Below are 13,732 nucleotides of genomic sequence, written 5' to 3'. Positions count from 1 at the left end.
TCTATTGCACATTTAGTGCATTTAGTTCCTCAGAATAGCAATGCACCTACAATGCGCCTTAACACACCTCTTTTCTAGTCAGGAACACCAATGAGTCCACAAAGTGGATTTGATAAACTGGAAAATGAAGGTTGCGCTGGTCTGAAAATAGCAACGCGTCAGAGCAAACATGTCTTGCGCCTTATTGCCCAGGTGTATGATAGGGCTCTTGATCTTTTTTGTGGAGGACAAATGATAAATTTGTCAATTTTTTTGGTCAGCCAGGGGATGAAATATGCTAAGGCAACATGATCGTTCTTTTAATTGTACACCGCTAAAAAATGTTAAAAATATGACACGACCCCCTACAGAGCTTGCTGAGGCCCCTTTGTGGGCTGGGACCCCCCTGTAGGGAACCGCTGCATTAAAGTATCTTATTTTGTGTTCCACAGAAAAGAGAAACTCATATACAGTTGAAGACAAAATTATTAGCCCTCCTATGATTTTTACCCCTGAATATATCCCAAATCTTTTCCGTAAAACAGAAATTGGGGAAAAAATACAGGGGGGCTAATATTTAGGGGGGCTAATAATTCCAACTGTATATGTTTTGGAGTATGGTGAGTAAATAAAAGTTTTTGATTAAACTTATTTCTTATCTGTAAATGCACGTGTGGATTAAAGCTCAGAAAACATAGCACGTGTCTTTAATCAACCCCAGATTTATTTTGCATTAAGGCCTTGTGCATTAAGATAAACAAAGCTAATATTTAGGCTTTGACTTTATTAAAACATCCATCTCAAGGTTCTTCTGAATACTAAGAGCCAGTTCCTTTTCAGCATTGATCACGTTGCTCTTGAGGTTGTTTGTAACAGATAAATGTGCTGATAAATGAAGGGGAGGGTGCTAAAAGCAGTGCTGTTGCCATTGCTCTGTTAGATCATCATTAGGTCATCTGTAAAGCAGATGGTTACAATACAAAAGCGCTCTTCAAAACAGGTCCTCTCTGAGCTCGACAGATTTCGCCTTTTTTCTCACAGATGGTTACAGAACATCTGCAGCATCAAAACAAGAGAGATTTGTGAAAGCCTTGGATCAGATCAGTGAACAGTAGGTTGGCAGTTGAATAGCTTACCAGAAAATGGGAAAGAGGTTCGTGATTTCAGAACTTTGCATGAATCAATCAATCAATCAATCAATCAATCAATCAATCAATCAATAAAATCAGTGAACAGTATTTTGACGGTTGAATAGCTCGGGGGTTTCAACCTTTTAGAATACACGCCCCCCAAGTTTGTCCAATATCACCTGCATGTTTTTTGGAGAACAATATGCTAATTCGTGGTTGGATATCTGAAACGACTAATCGTAAATCATCTCCACTGTAAATAACCATGAGCCATAGCCTACTTGCTTTTGATATAAGTACATACAGAAAATGCTTCGCGATGATTAAGAGTCTACTATGTGAACAGCAATTTTTTATGACCTTCATCAGACTAAAGTCATAATTGAACTAAACAGAAATGGAATTAAGGCAGGTGGAGTATGCATTTATTAGTGGCATTATTGAAGTAAACACTGCATTCAAACTATTAGCGTTCTGTAGGACTCATCGCCACATTTTGCAACAAGATCCACACACACGGCTGTCAGTAAAGGCCCGCTGACACACAAATAGTAAAATGTGGAAGTTTTTTTTTTTTTGCAGTCGGCTTACGGTAATAAATTCTGTTAAAACAATACTCTTTCACCAGTCCATACTTTATATTGACGCAAATACACCAGTATCACAGAAGCATAAATGAAATGTTCATGAGTGAAAATGAAATTGTCGAACTGCAATTAAAGTAAAAAGATTACAAATGAATTACCCAAAATTAAACGAAACTCTGCAGGAAATAAGGATAGCATGGTGTAGCAACATTTAAAATATTAGGGTGTTCATGTAAACACCTTAATTAAATTATTGTCTTATTCATTCATTTTCTTGTCAGCTTAGTCCCTTTATTAATCTGGGGTCAACCAAAGATGCAGAAGGGCATCATGCTGATTTGATTCAGAAGGGCACTTTATTGTCAAACAGCTCACCGTTTTACTTTCATTCACCCTCATTCATTTTAAAAAGCACCCAGTCTTTGTTTATATTTTACATTTACATTAACTCTACAGATGCCTGATAGTTAGCTGTGGAACTAACTTTAATCAGATTCACTTTAGTGAACGCATAAAAAATCATCATCCTAATTTATTCGAGTGCACACCTCAAATTCTTGCACCCCCCTTAATAGTTGCTGGCACCCCCTGGTGGAGCTTGCCTTACAGGCTGGTGACATTGGAACCAAAATATTACCATATTCCCAATGCTGTTTTTCTTCAATATTAGTTTGTCTATTATTGCTTCTAAAGCAGCAGACACCATTATCCCACTTGTCTGCGCTTTACTGTTTGTATTCTCTTTTTTTATTGTGGGCATAGTTCAGTTGTACAATACTGATTGGGCAGAACGAAAGTGTGCTCAGTCAATTGGCTAGTAAGATGGTCACACACAGACGGCAGTCAAGCATTTACTCTAGGTGGCAAAAATTAAATTATATATATATATATATATATATATATATATATATATATATATATATATTTCATAATCACAACCTCTTGCAAATAACTCATCACAATATTTCAAATTGCGATTGTGATTCGATTTCAATTAATCGCACAGCCCTACTTTCGTGGGTAAATAATTAAATAATTTAATAATCAATAATCAAATTAAATAATCAATTAACCAATTAACAAATCAATTAATCAATCGATCAATCAAATCAATCTAACAATTCCCATTTTAAATACTCTGGTGTGTTTTGTAAAGCTAAAGAAAATTGACGTTTTAACCTTAACCTTTTAGCTAACGTAACTTTTTAGCTATAATTCTATAACATATTCTAAATATTTAGATTAAATGAATATAAATAATGTGTATTTATCATATAAATAATAGTTTATAAAATATTTAACATTTTAATGCTATTATTCATAAGTACTACTACAACTACTATTTTTATGATTATTATTAGCAGTAGTAGTAGTACTAGTAAGAGTTTTTGACACAATAATTTTAAGTTTAATTTATAATGTATAATATATACCTAATACCTATGTATAATATACACCTAATGTTATTCATGCAATCAAAAACCACTTCCCTCCCAAAAAACATCCATAAGCGATTCCCGAAGGAACACATGGCAAATCGACCTATCAACATCAAGCCTGAACAGTTCTGTTAGGTTTCACAAATGCTATAATCAGCCACAAACTGCAGAATCAGTCACCCTCATGATCTCATTCTTAATCTTCTCAAAAGCGTTCATGGCCCACTAGCATTCAATGACATATCTGTGATGACGAACCTGGGGTCAGGAGTTAACTATTTGCCCTTTTAACTGATCATAAAGCCACCTTTTGACCTCAAAGTGGCAATTATCTGCACTTTCTGGGTAACCATATTGAAGAGCTCTACAGTTATTTACATCCAAAGCAGACAATGAGAGATCCATTGTTCATTCCCACACAAAAGCAGATGTTAAACCGCCAAAATATTTATGTGGTTTTGTTATAACTGCTTTATCAATTGGCACAAATCGAAACTTCCCTTTGCAGTTTAAATCCGAAAGTGCATCGTAAGCATCTATGTTGGTTAGAAAGGACAACACGCGGAACAAACATCAACACTCTGCATGCATCTTTATGATATATTACATATACAAACCAAAACTGTGCATCATAAGCACGACATTTGACATTTTTCCTGTTGTTTGAACTCTAAACAAGAAGCTGTGGATCTAAACACTTCTAACCAAACCCAGACACGATCTGCAGATCTTTTTGCACTGGTTTTTAAGAAAAAAATCAGTGAAGGTCTCAGGCATAAATCTAAATGGATTGAACAGAAAACATTTAAGTCGTCCCCCCCAAAAAACTCAAGAATTGTATTAATTCAGCTCTTTTGAATAAGTAGCTTGAACATCCAGCAAAATATTTTTGAGTATATTTTTGGCCTTCATTACATTCAATAAAAACATGTAATTCTATGTTAATTATTCACTGATTCAAATGATCCATTTAGAGGGAGTCTTCAGCAAACAATTCACTGATTTAAATGATTGATTTCTTCAGAGCAAATCTCCAAGTAAAGATTTATTAATTCAAATGATTTGGTAAGAAAGAGTCTTTGGTTAATGATTCACTGATGATCCATTCCGAGTGAGCCTCCAATAAAAGATTCACTGATTATAACGAACCCTTCAGAGCAAATTTCCAGTTAAAATCTCACTAATTAAAATTATTGGTAAGAAAGAGAAACTCAGGTCAATGATTCCCTGATTCAAATGGTCTTGTCAGAGTTAGTCTCTCATTAATTATTCACTGATTCACGACTACAGCAAGACTTCACCCAGGCTTCACTGATTCAACTGATGTGGCCAGAGCAAGCCTCCAGATACTGATTCACTGACTCAAATGATTCTGTAAGAGTGGGACTGCAGTTAGTAATTCACAGATTCAAATGATCCAGTTAGAGAAAATCTCCAGTTAACAATTCAATGATTCAAATGATCCAGTCAAAGCAAATCTCCAGTTAACAATTTAATGATTCAAATGATCCAGTCAGAGTGAGTCAAACATTTTCATATGTGTTTTAAAGAAGAATTAATCTCTTCTTTATTTTGAAACATTATGAAGGTAAATAAATGATGACAGTTTGTAATTTTTCATACTGTGGGAAAATATTTCCACTAGTAAACATACACCGGACAGAAGACAGTTTAAAATCTCAGTTTTAACAGTCACCAATTCACTAGCAAACACATACTGTAGCTTGAAAAAGTACATCACTTTAACAAAAAGCACTGGAGGGGCGTTAAACATTGGTTTTTATGTCTGGCTACATTTCAGCAAAAGGCTCCAAATGTACATTTTCCCATGTACCTCTAAATGCGCAGCACACTCAAAGTCGTTTTTTAATAAACAATATCTATGAACTCAGCGCTTTGAACGAGTGCCTGAAGCTTTTCAATTTGAAGCGAGCACACCGAGCAGCTCTCCGCTCATGAATGAAAATTGATTTCTTCTAAATTAGCAGACTTATTCTCACATTACCCCTGTTGAGTGATCTCCATTTTTTTGTTTTTCAAAATCAACTAATGGAAAAGCACTGCACAAATAGGTTTCAGAGAAAAAAAAAAACTGTGACAAGGAATGAATTGCCTTGGAAATTAGAGATGGAAGTAATGAAAAACCAATACCATGATATCTTCTGGACATCCCTTTCTTTGCCATCATTATAATAATTGGCCCACTTGCAATGGCAAATAATGCTTTATCCTTTATCTTACTGCTCTCAGCCATTCTCTGACTCTTCACAGTATAATATTGTGGTATTCTCATTACTGTAGCCTATATGAAATGCAATAACTCAATTTAAATGGCTCTTTGTAAGTAAGAATAAATCGAAAGAGAACATAAAAAGAAATCTGTAAAGAAAAACATTTTATATTGATTTAATAATAATAATAATAATAATAATAATAATAATAATAATTTATTTCTACTATAAATATTATAATAACAAAAATACCTTTACATGCCCAATAAACCTAAACCTACTCAAAGTACTGTAATTACTCAATTAAATAATATAATTACTGGGCAACACAGTGGCTCAGTGGTTAGCACTGTCGCATTACAGCAAGAAGGTCACTGGTTCGAGTCTGAATTCGAGACTGGATCATTTAGCATTTCTGTGTGGAGTTTGCATGCACTCTCCGTGTTGATGTGGGTTTCCTCTGGGTGCTGCGGTATCCCCCACAGTCCACAGACATGCGTTATAGTTGAAGTGAATAAACTAAATTGCCATAGTGTATGTGTGTGAATGAGTGTTTGGGTGTTTCCCAATACTGGGTTGCAGCTGGAAGTAAAACATATGCTGGATAAGTTGGTGGTTCATTCCACTGTGGTAACCCCTGATGAACAAAGGGACTAAGACGAAGGAAAATAAATAAATGAACTTTGTAATTACTTTTATAATAATAACAACATGACATGCGCAATTAACTTACCCAATGTACTGTAGTTACTTAATTATGTTTTGAAGAACATTGACATATTAATTTAATTATAAAACAAGTCATAAATATTATTTTCATTTTTAATTAAAATATGGAAGAACAAATATGTAATTAATTACTTTAAAATTTTTTATTCTTAATAATAATAATAATAATAATAATAATAATAATAATAATAATAATAATGCTTTTCAAAAGTACCTACACTCACCGCCCACTTTATTAGGCTATTAGGTACATCTTACTGGTACCAGGTTGGACCCCCTTTTGCCTTCAGAACTGCTTTAATCTTTCATGGCATGCTTTAATCTTTCAAGATACTGGGAATATTCCTCAGAGATTTTGGGCCATATTGACATGAAAGCATCAGGCAGTTGCTGCAGATTTGTTGGCTGCACAGCCATGATACAAATCTCCCGTTCTTCCACATCCCAAAGGTGCTCTATTGGATTACTGTTGGAGTCTATTGGAGTACTGGTGACGGTGGAGGCCATTTGACTAAAGTGAACTCATTGTCATGTTCAAGAAACCAGTCTGAGATGATTCACACTTTATGACATGGCGAATTCTCCTGCTGGAAGAAGCCATCAGAAGATGGGTACACTGTGGTTATAAAAGGATGGACATGGTCAGCAACAATACTCAGGTAGGCTTTGGCATTGACACAATGCTAAATTGGTACTAATGGGGCCAAATTGTGCCAAAAAATATCCGCCACACCATTACATCATACCACTAGCCTGAACCATTAATACAAGACAGGATGGATCTATGCTTTTATATTGTTGACAACAAATTCTGATTCTACCCTAAGAATGTTGCAGCAGAAATTGAGACTCATCAGACCAGGCAACATTTTTTCTTCTTTTCTCCAATTTTGGTGAGCCTGTTTGCTATAGCTGACAGGAGTGGCACCCGGTATGGTCTTCTGCTACTGTAGCTCATCCGCTTTAAGGTTAGACGTGTTGTGCATTCAGAGATGCTCTTCAGCATACCTCAGTTGTAGCAAGTGGTTATTTGAATTGCTGTTGCCTTTTTATCAGCAGGAACCAGTCTGGTCATTCTCCTCTGACCTCTGGCATCAATAAGACATTTGCGCCCACAGAAGTGCCACTCACTAGATATTTTCTATTTTTTTGGACCATTCTCTGTAAACCCTAGAGATAGTTGTGCATGCAAATCCCAGTAGATCAGCAGTTTCTGAAAAACTCAGACCAGCACGTCTGGCACCAAAAACCATGCCACGTTCAAAGTCACTTATTAAATAAATCACCTTTTTTCCCTATTTTGATGCTCGGTTTAACCTGCAGCAGATTGTCTTGACCATTGTTGCTGCCATGTGATGGGCTGATTAGAAATGTGCGTTAATGATCAGTTTGACAGGTGTACCTATTAAAGCGGCCGGTGTATATGTACCTCTATATATATATATATATATATATATATATATATATATATATATATATATATATATATATATATATATATATATTTTTTTTTTTTTTTTTTAGCTACTAAATCAAGAATTTACATGTATTCAAAATCATTTGGTTAAGCCTTATCTGCTAGTCATTACACAACCCTTTTGTTACTCCCTATAATATGTATGTGTGTGTGTGTGTGTGTGTGTGTGTGTGTGTGTGTGTGTGTGTGTGTGTGTGTGTGTGTGTGTATGTATGTATGTATATATATGTATATATATATATATATATATATATATATATATATATATATATATATATATATATATATATATATATATATATATATACGTGTGTGTGTATATATATGTGTGTGTGTGTGTGTGTGTGTTAAACAGTCCTTGTCATTATCCTCAGCATCTCCTCCTCCTGTCATCATTCTGTAAATGACACAAAACTCAAAAACACTCCTTCGATAACTCTACTAAAAGCCTTCAGAGGCATTATGCATTTCCCAGGACAATGAACTGGCAGTCTTTGTTGTTTCAGCTCTGCATAAAGTCTCTTTGTTAAAGCAGTGTAATCTCCTGCAGTGACCTGCATCCCCATCCGCTTCTCCAAACTCCCATCAAGCCATTTGCGTCTGGTAATCTATCACTCTCAGGAACACGTCAACAAGATTTTGTGGACAAAGAAAGATCCAGGAAAGAAGCTGAGGCGTAGCCGGCCTGTTCAAGAACTGTAAGTTTCTACTAATGTGAAGTAGCACAGACAGGAATTAGGCTCGAGTCCTGCATTCCTACTCTTGCATTCCAGGTCAGGCAATTTCCTATTCTGCTAACCGATATCACTGCTTATGTCACACAAATGCTTGCCCAATAATGATTTAAAGAATGAACTTCAAGCTCAAGTTAAACAATGTTTATTATAAAACTATTGATAGTGATTTCTCAAGCTGTGCCAGGTTGTCAAAATGTTATTGGTTAAAGTCAAAAATCTCTGAAATGTCTGTAAAAAGCAGTTGCCCGTATATTGTGATTTATGAGTGTTTTTCACTTTCCCCCATGAAAAATGATTTTTAAAGCTTAACATGGAGACCTTTTGTAGACATTTTTAGTAGTTTGACACTATACAAGGAAAAATATATACTGTACATAACCAGTAAAATATTATAAAAATACTGCACCTAATTTATTTGCTTGACCAATCAAGACAGCATATAGTTTAAGCTACTAAGGCTACATTTACACTGGCGATCGTGATGGTCAATTCTGATGTTATGACTGTATCCAATTTTTTTGATGACCTGCTTTCATCATCTTTTAAAAGAGACCCGTATCTGATTGTCTGCATTTAGACAGCATACGGCAAAGGCGCAATGACCTGGAAAAAAAGAGCGCCCTGTTCTCCATTCCTGTATTTAATCTGTTCACAGGGTTTCATTTTTTTAAAATTCTTTTTGACAAGCTGTTTTACTATGGTTTATAAGGGTGTCACGATCCTCCAAATCCTCAATTCGATTACATTTTCGATTCTAAAGGCACTATTCGATTCGATTTTCGATTATGAATAATTAATTATTTAATGACCAATTAATTATTTGTAGCCTACCGTTTAAACTACCTGACCTGCATGGTCTTTGTTTTACCCATAAACAAATCATACAGTAAATGAATAAAGGTAAGTTACAAACATAATTACCACCTGTCAATCACTTTTTCTGCGGGACTCATGAATAGGCAGTGATCTGTGTCGTTATAATGGCGTCGGTAAAAAAAAGACGCACAGCCAACAGAAACCAGCCAACAGTATCTGAGGTGTTCGCTAAAATGAGTAAGTACAAGTGAGTGAAAGATTGAAGCAGTCTACTGATCCTCTGACTGCCTGAACCCGCTGTCTCGAGCCCATGGCTGTGTGTGTGCGTCTGTGTCTGTGTGTGTGTGTGTGTGTGTGTGTGTCAGAGGTAGAGAGGAAGGAGGGCTGCTTAGAAATGCTACACTCCACTGTGGATGTCAAATCGTTGTTGTTCTAAAATGCCATTTAAAAACAAAGACAGTATAAACAGGACCTGAGTGTGTACTTTTCGCGAGCGGATTTGCAACGGGGGCGGGCGGGCGGAGGATCGCGATGCTGGTGTTGTCTATCGGACGAACCCAAATACGTACATAGCAGAGCTTGCAAAACTGTTTTTTTTTTGTCGACAACACGAACGTTGTCAACATAACTCACTGAAAATCCAAAATGCTTACACACCGGCGACTTCATTGAAAGAGGAGAGGATTTAAGCTCTGTCGACGGGTCTCCTGTATCTGCAGTTTAACAAGCACTTCAACAAGCCTGTTTTTTCCCGCTTGGCAAGCCAAGCTGATGTGACATGGGGGCGTGGCAGCATCGACGATTCTATTTTTTGATTCAATAATCAAAATAGAGCATAAATTTCGATCGATTTCAATTAAAAATCGATTAAAAATCGAAATCGTGACACCCCTAATGGTTTATGACAAAAGTTTTCATTTAGCTATCTTCTTTTAATCTAGGCTTTTTTGTAAACCAGTAGGCGTCTTCATGTCATGTCCATGGCGTGATTTATGCAAGTGATGTATGCAACAGTTTAATATCTACTGTATATTAGTGAGGTGGCGGATATTGAGCTCTCTCTCTCTCTCTCTCTCTCTCTCTCTCGTTAACATGCTTAAATATGTGTGCTACACGACAATACAGTATAAAAGCTTTTTTAGTCCTTGAGTATGAGATTCACGGTTTGGGACTTTGCTGAAGTCTGAAATGAAAGCATCTAACTTGACGTGATTTGATGGTTTTTATTGAAGTGCGACTCGCATTGACAGGTGAAAATCTGATGTACCTGCTTACACTGCAGACACGAGGACACACATACGATTCATATTGGATAGATGGCCACATATGAACAAGGCCTGAATCTGATTTGAGTAAATCGGAATCCATGTGATTTGCTCCTGCTGACACGTACATGGGCCATGTCCGATCTGTGCGACATGGGGGAACAAAATCGGAATTGAATCACTTGAACCATGCATTGTAAATGCAGCCTAAAAAGGCAAGAAAAGTCATTGTTTCATTTTGTAATACCAAACAAATTACAAAATATTTATGTGTGAAAAGTGTTTGCACTTTAAATCTAATAAATTGTTGGGCCACTTTTAGCAGCAACAACTGCAATCAAACATTTTCAATAACTTGCAATGTTACAGCGCTGTGAAGAAATTTTGGCCAACTCATCTTTGCAGAATTGTTGTAATTTAAGATCATGCTACAGCATCTCAATTGGATTTAGGTCAGGACTTTGACTAGGCCACTCCGAAGTTTTCATTTTTCTTCAGCCATTCATAAGTGGACTTGATGATGTGCTTTGGATCATTGTCCTGCTGCAGAACCTAAGTTTGCTTCAGCTTGAGGTCCCTAACAGATGGTCGGACATTATGCTTCAGGATATTTTTGTACACAGCAGAATTCATGGTTTTATTTATCACAGCAAGTCTTTCAGGTCTTGAAGCAGCAAAACAGCCCTAGATCATCACACTACAACAACAATTTTAGCGTTGGTAAGAGCTTCTTTTTCGGAAATGCAGTGTTACTTTTACGGGACACACATCTTCCAAAAAGTTTACTTTTGTCTCGTCAGTCCATGGAGTTTTTTTCCAAACATCTTGGGATCATCAAGATGTTTTCTAGCAAAGATGAGACAAGCCTTTATGTGCCATGCAAATAATTTTCTAGTCTATTTCTTATGTTGGAGTCATGAACACTCACCTTAACTGAGGCAGGAGAGGCCTGCAGTTCTTTGGATGTTGTTATGGGGTCTTTTGTGAGGTCTTGGGTGAGTTGCTGAGGCTCTCTTGGGGTAATTTTGGTCAGCCGGCCAGTCTTGGAAAGGTTCTTCACTGTTTCATGTTTTTGCGATTTGTAGATAATGGCTCTCATTGCGGTTCACTGCAGTCTCAAAGCTTTATAAATGGCTTTAGAACATTTTCCAGACCTGTAGATCTCAATTATTATCCTTCTCATTTGTTTTTGAATGTTTTTGGATCTAGGCATGATGTCTACTATAGCTTTTGAGGATCTTTTGGTCTACTTCACTTTGACATGCGGGTACTATTTAGGTTTGATGAAAGATTTGTCGATTGCTGACAGGTGTGGCAGTAAATAGGCCTGTGTGTGACTAAAGAAAATGAACTCAGGTGTGATAAACCAGAGTTAAGTTAAGCTTTAACAGGGGGCAAACACTTTTTCGCACAGGGCTATGTAGTTTTGGATTTTGTTTTCATTCATTAATTTTCTTTTCAGCTTAGTGCCTTTATTAATCAGGGGTCGCCACAGCGGAAGTAACCACCAACTTATCCAGCATATGTTTTACACAGCAAATGCTCTTCCAGCAGCAACTCATCACTGGGAAACACCCATACGATCCCATTCACACACATACACTGTGGACAATTTAGCTTACTCAATTCTTCTATACAGCTTGTCTTTGGACTTATGGGGGAAACAGAAGCACCTGGAGAAAACTCATGCGAACATGGGGAGGACATGCAAACTTCACACAGAAATGCAAACTAGCCCAGCCAAGGCTCGAACCAGTGACATTCTTGCTGTGAGGCGAAAGCACTACCTACTGCACCACTGTGCCGCCGGATTTTAATTTCACTTAATAATAAAAACTTTTATTTGAAAACTGTATGATGTGTTTTCTTTGACTAATATTTCAATTTGTTTGATGATCTGAAATATGAAAGTGTGGCAAAAATCAGTAAGGGCTTAACACTTTTTTACACCACTGTAAAAAGTATATTTGTATAGAGATATAAATTTAGAAGACACTAATATTTCAAATATGTATAAAATGTACACTCCCAGAAAAAAGATACAAACATTGTCACTGAGGCAGTATCCTACCCTTTCAAGGTTCTCAATTAGACGTCAATAATGAACTGTTTAGATACCCGTTTTTTTTTTTTCAAAGGGTACCGCCCCAGTGACAACTGTTGTACCTTTGTTTCTGACATTGTACATAACACACAATTTAAAATATAGAAATAAAAACTATATTTAAAATATAATAGATTTTAAAAAGTAAATAAAGCATTAAATATGTCATAACAACATAAAATACGCCTTAAAATAAACAATAGAAAACAAATAGTGTTTACAGTATACTGTACGCACATACTAATAGCAAGTGGCAGACAAAATCAGCTTTATAATATAAGCAATTACATAATTATAAACACAATCTTCAATAAATAATATTTTCATTTCCTGGCTGGGAATGATTATACTGCTGCAGTGTTACTACTACCACAAATGCAATACCGATTAAAATAATTGGATCTGGAAAAATATAACGGCAGTTTATAAAAGTGGGTCACAAAATATGTCAGTAATGTTTGTCAAAATTATGTTATGACCAAAATTGGGTCTCTTAAAAGGGGGTCGCACAATATAATTACAACTTACATCACCAGAAGTGATATGTTCACTTTATGACAGAACACCAAAACAGAAAATCTAATAATCAAACATACATAAGTTCACTTCAAGCATAAACAAACAGTTGTCAATGAGGCTGATAAAAAAAATCAGCAACCAGGTCCACTGTTGACTTGACACTTTTTTTATTTATTGATTTTTTTGTAGGTCAGAGCAGCTACTTGTGAAGAACAACTGACACACATTATAAATCACACCATTTTGTTTCCCATTGAGTCAACATAACAACTGCTCTTTTAAAGACTTGGTAGTTTTTAAGAGACTAGTTTGAGCCACATCTAAAATGCTTACACTTCATCATATTTTGAGATGTTGAGACTGTAATGTCAAGCCCTTTTATCTAAACGCTTATATAATAAACAAACCCTTTGTTAGTTTATTGATTGTGGACGATAAATCCTTGTAAAGAGCGCCATTGTTCCACATTGTTGCAGGAGATCACTATCTTAATTGCTCTTCAAAACACAATCAACTCTCTATGTTGATTTCTTATGGCATTTAAAGCAGCTGTTAAGTGATTTTCCAAAACAAACCTTTCACTCACTATTATGGAGTACTGGGGGGAAACTTGGAGTTTAAACATTTGAATTTGCAATTATATTCTACAACAAAATGAATGGCAAGTAATGTTCAATAAGGCAATACTTTGAAGTAGAATCATGGAAATAGTATTTTCT

General features: G+C 35.9%; 1 protein-coding gene across 4 annotated transcripts in view; it reads right to left on the bottom strand.

The window, feature by feature from the left end:
* fbln2 (fibulin 2) overlaps positions 1 to 13,732 on the bottom strand; it is a 153,958-nt gene that overhangs the window by 90,285 nt on the left and 49,941 nt on the right. The window lies entirely within an intron of this gene.

This window comes from Danio rerio, chromosome 11 (genome assembly GCF_049306965.1).
Source record: "Danio rerio strain Tuebingen ecotype United States chromosome 11, GRCz12tu, whole genome shotgun sequence".
NCBI classification, from domain to species: Eukaryota; Metazoa; Chordata; class Actinopteri; order Cypriniformes; family Danionidae; genus Danio; species Danio rerio.
Note: the sequence above shows the minus strand (reverse complement) of the source record. Positions and strands in the feature narration are given on the sequence as shown.